Source organism: Hordeum vulgare, chromosome 3H (genome assembly GCF_904849725.1).
Source record: "Hordeum vulgare subsp. vulgare chromosome 3H, MorexV3_pseudomolecules_assembly, whole genome shotgun sequence".
Classification (NCBI taxonomy): domain Eukaryota; kingdom Viridiplantae; phylum Streptophyta; class Magnoliopsida; order Poales; family Poaceae; genus Hordeum; species Hordeum vulgare.
This window is the reverse complement of record NC_058520.1, coordinates 399327184-399331748: the sequence shown is the minus strand read 5'-3', so window position 1 is coordinate 399331748 and position 4565 is coordinate 399327184.

The following is a 4565-nucleotide window of genomic DNA, read 5'->3' as shown; positions in this document are numbered from 1 at the left end:
AGAGTCTTCCCAAGTACAAGTGCTTCACTGTTGATGCCAGAGACACGTTGTTCTTCGAGGATCGCCTTGTCGTCCCGAAAGGTGATCTCAGGAAGGTAATCATGGAGGAAGCTCATAACTCTCTGCTCTCTATTCATCCTGGAAGCTCCAAAATGTACCATGACTTGAAGCAGATCTTCTGGTGGACTCGTATGAAACGTGAGATTGCTCAATTCGTAAATGAATGTGATGTATGTCGAAGGGTGAAAGCAGAGCATCAACGCCCAACAGGCCTTTTGCAGCCATTGCCGATTCCCGAGTGGAAGTTCGATCACATTGAGATGGATTTCGTCACCGGGTTTCCGAAGTCCAAGAAGGGTAATGATGCCATCTTCGTCGTCATCGACAAGTTGAGTAAAGGGGCCCATTTTCTTCCAGTCAAGGAGTCCATTTCAGCAGCTCAGCTGGGAGAGTTGTACACCTCCAGGATTGCCTCTTTGCACGGCGTGCCTATGATGATCTCTTCAGATCGAGGAAGTATCTTCACTTCCAAGTTCTGGGACTCCTTTCAGTCTGCTATGGGCACGAAGATCCGCTTCAGCACAACGTTCCATCCTCAGACTAGTGGTCAAGTGGAGAGAGTGAATCAAGTTCTTGAGGATATGCTGAGAGCCTGTGTTATCTCTTTTGGCATGAAGTGGGAAGATTGTCTGCCTTTCGCGGAGTTCTCTTATAACAACAGTTATCAAGCTAGTTCTCGCAAGGCTCCGTTTGAAATTCTCTATGGTAGGACGTGTCGTACTCCGCTCAACTGGTCCGAGACCTGCGAGCGTCAGATCCTTGGGAATGATTTGATAGAAGAAGCTGAGGAGATGTGTCGGATCATTCGCGACAACCTCAGAGCAGCTCAGTCCCGTCAGAAGAGCTATTATGATAGCAAGCACCATGACATGTCTTATGAGCTTGATGACTTCGTCTATCTCAAGGTGTCGCCTATGAAGGGTATGCAGCGCTTTGGCGTCAAAGGCAAGCTTGCGCCTCATTTCGTTGGTCCATTCAGAGTGGTTGGCAAGAGAGGCGACCTTGCGTACTAGCTCGAGCTTCCGGCAAACTTTGCAAATGTTCATGATGTGTTCCATGTTTCTTAGCTTTGGAGGTGCTTTAAGACCCCCGAGCGCACTGTTCATCTTCAAGGCATCGACCTTCAGCCTGACCTTTCTTATCGTGAGCATCCAGTTGCGGTTCTCGAGGTGACTGAGCGCAAGACCCGTAACAAGACTGTCAAATTTCTCAAAGTGCAGTGGTCACACCATTTAGATAAAGAGGCTACTTGGGAACGCGAGGATCACCTCCGTTCTGAATTTCCCGATTTCTTTCAGTCTTAGATCTCGAGGGCGAGATCTTATTTGTAGTGTGGGAGAGTTTGTAATGCCCCAAGTGTGTAATTGCCATATTTGGAACCTATCTGTGTGGATCCACGTTGTCATGATATGAGAGAGTCCTTTTGCATGTATGATTTCATGTGTTCTTTATTATTTTTCTTCCTTGCATGCATGCATACCATATTGTGACATATCATGCCATGTGTCCTTGTGTTGCATTGAGTTCTTGTGATCCCATGTGGTGCCTTGTGTTGTTGTGCATGTGATGCATAGTTTGTGTAGGGTGATGCATGTGATAGCATATGCTAGGTTTCAAAACCATCTTCACCCCCTCTCTCTCTATTTCCCCTATGTCAAGTTTCACCTCTTCCTTCCCCTTTAAAAAATGCCCATGTTTTAGCTTGGAATTGTGGTGAATGAGATGGGTGTTTTGCTGGTTTTGATTGGGTGTTTAAAAGGTGTAAGCAATTACAAAACAGCCCCTACCATGGCTGTTTTGTAAAATAATTACTTGCTCCTAAATTCTTGTTCTCATTTTTATCAAATAGGTCTTGTTTTTACATGTCCAGGACAAGTGCTATTTTATTTTTAGCACTTGTCGTTTTTCCTGTGTTTTTGTTTTCTCCCTGTTATTTTCTCTGTAAATAGAAACAATTCACGGAGTTTTCCTTTTAAGTGGCGCCCTTGTGGGCTTCCTCCCACATGGCCGGCCCGGCTTCTACCGTTCCCCCCGCGCACCAGCCCACTCCCGCGGACTCCTTCTCCTACCTAACACCGTCCGCACCCCCCTGCACCTTTCCGTCAGTAGCTGAGATAGAGAGAGAGTTGCCGCCGTGTGCACCAAGGTCGAGGGGACCCCCTATTTATCTTGGCGTTCGTGCCTCTCCCCTCTCCTAGGGTTTCTTTCTTCCTCAGCCGCCGCCGCCACCTCTCCCCATCTCCATCTCTTCTTCTTCCTCCCCTCCCCTGGTAAGTACTCTATAGTTCCATTCTACACAGAGAGGGAGAAGCCTCCGCCGTCGATCGTCGTCCTACCGTCGCCCTCCGGTGCCGCGGCCATGTCCAGGAGCCTGGGGGACTCCCCCGCGCTCCATTTTTGCCCTCGGTGAGGTCGAGGAGCCTCCACACCGACAGCAGGGACGATGCCGTTGCCGCGGACTCGAAGCCCCGCGCGTTTTGCTTCCAGGAGCCTCTCATCGTCGATCTGCTTCCTCTCTGTCGCCGGTCTGCTTCCCCTTCCTCCGATCGGATCCCTCCTCTTCCTTTCCCCAAGGTGAGCATCACCCCTTCCTTCTTCCTCCTTGGTTCGGCCTAGGTCCGCCGTATGCTTGCCGTGTTCTCTGTGATGCAGTTTGTCAGACCGTAGCAAGTGATGTGGGTGCAGTAGCATAGCGCAGTGGTTCGGATGCGTGTTGTCGATGTGTGGGTAGCAGTATAGTAGGAGCGCGTCTCCCTAGCATGGGTGCCTCTGGTAGCAGCTGCAGCGGCAGGGCACGACGATCTCCCTGTCGCCGAGTTTCTCTGTCGAAGCAGAGCATCAGCTCGTGTGTTTGTGTGTGTGGTGTAGTCTCGGCAGCAGAACCATGCGGTAGCAGTGGGTCTCTAGGGCTTGCTCGCAGCAGTAGCATAGTGCTCTGGCGTGGCGCAGCAGCAACGGCGAGGCAATCCCGACGATCTCAGTGTCGCGAGCGTGCAGAGCCCAGTTGCAGGTGCTAGTGGTAGTTTTCTGTATAGATCTCTCTATACTAGCAGTCACCGATTCATAGCGCAGTGGTTGGAACCTTGGGGTTGCTCTCAGCAGGTCGTGGGTTCGATCCCAGGGAAAAAACCTCCCCCTTTTTTTGTTGATTTCTTTGGCACAGTAAGCCACCAGGGACAAGTTTCTCATGCTTGTGCATCTCTCTCTGTCGAGCAAAAGGCTGGTAGCAGAGTGGTGTTGGACTGATGTGGTGACACAAGGGTTGTGGGATCGAACCCCTCCCCTGCCCTTTTTATTTTTCTTGTTGCAATGCATATCTTTTTGATAAGTTTTGCTTGCATAGTTTCTGCAAATGCTTGGTCTCATGTGGGTATTTTTATTCACTCTCTTCAGCATGTTGTTCCTAATGTTTGATGCTAGCAAGAGTAGAGTGCATGAGTAGATTTAACTTGGTAGAAATCTATGTGAAGGTTGCTTGCATATGTGTGTATGTGATCTTGCTAGTATGTGTAGATGTTGTGGTTGCAACTAGTGTGTGCATATGTGGAGTAGTGAGATAAGTATTTGTGCATGTATTGTGTGGTGTGTGTAAGTGAGTACCACACACACATGAGTTAGACTCATGTGGTACCTAGTAGGAGAGTTGTGATATGGTGCTTCCATGATTTATCTTGTTTAGTAGATCCCCTTCATATTGTTCTTGGGAGTAAGTGCTTGCCATGAGGTAGTGGTGGTGATATGTGTGTGATGAGGCAGCCCCACTTTGCAACACTTGTGCTCCTCCTCATGTTCATATGAAAGAGGGCATGAGGTGTGTGTGAGATCTATGTGGAAGTAGTGTTTGTGGTGTTGTTGTGCATGACACAAACATGGGGTCCAAACCCTCATGTCCATATTGTCTTTGTGCACATGAGCATAGTTGTGTGTAGTTGTTCTAGTGCAAGTTGCATGAAATGTTGCACTATTCACTATGTAGGAATCTATGTAGTTTTTCCCTCCTAGTTTGAGGCCACTTGCTCCAAACAAGTGTATGCATATTTTATATGGTTTCGGGGTAGAATCTCCCACAGAATCCATTGGTGAACTCAGTTTTGCCATTGGAACATTTTCTGGAGATGACATATTTTCATTTTCTTCTATGTTTGGAGCTTGGTTCCATGAGTTGTGGTGAGCCTTTGTGATTGTTTCTTGGTTGTGCTAGTAGAGGGTGACCCCCTCTACCTATTTTTGGTTTCATCTCATGATTAGGATTCCATATGTGCAAGTTATGCCCACTCAAAGTAGGCATGTGGCTGAAATTCCAGATTAGTGAAAATCTGGGATTTTCGCTCTGAGAATCTGTTTATATTTTCTTCTCCTGTAGATGAGGTTGTGCTGGTCATTGTGTTGTGATCTAGCCTTAGCTTTCCACTAGAAAGTTGGACCTGATATGTTTGTCTATCTCCATGTAAAAGTTCATGTCATTTGGAGTCGTGTACCTATTGTTTTGGCTGCTGTCAAAATGC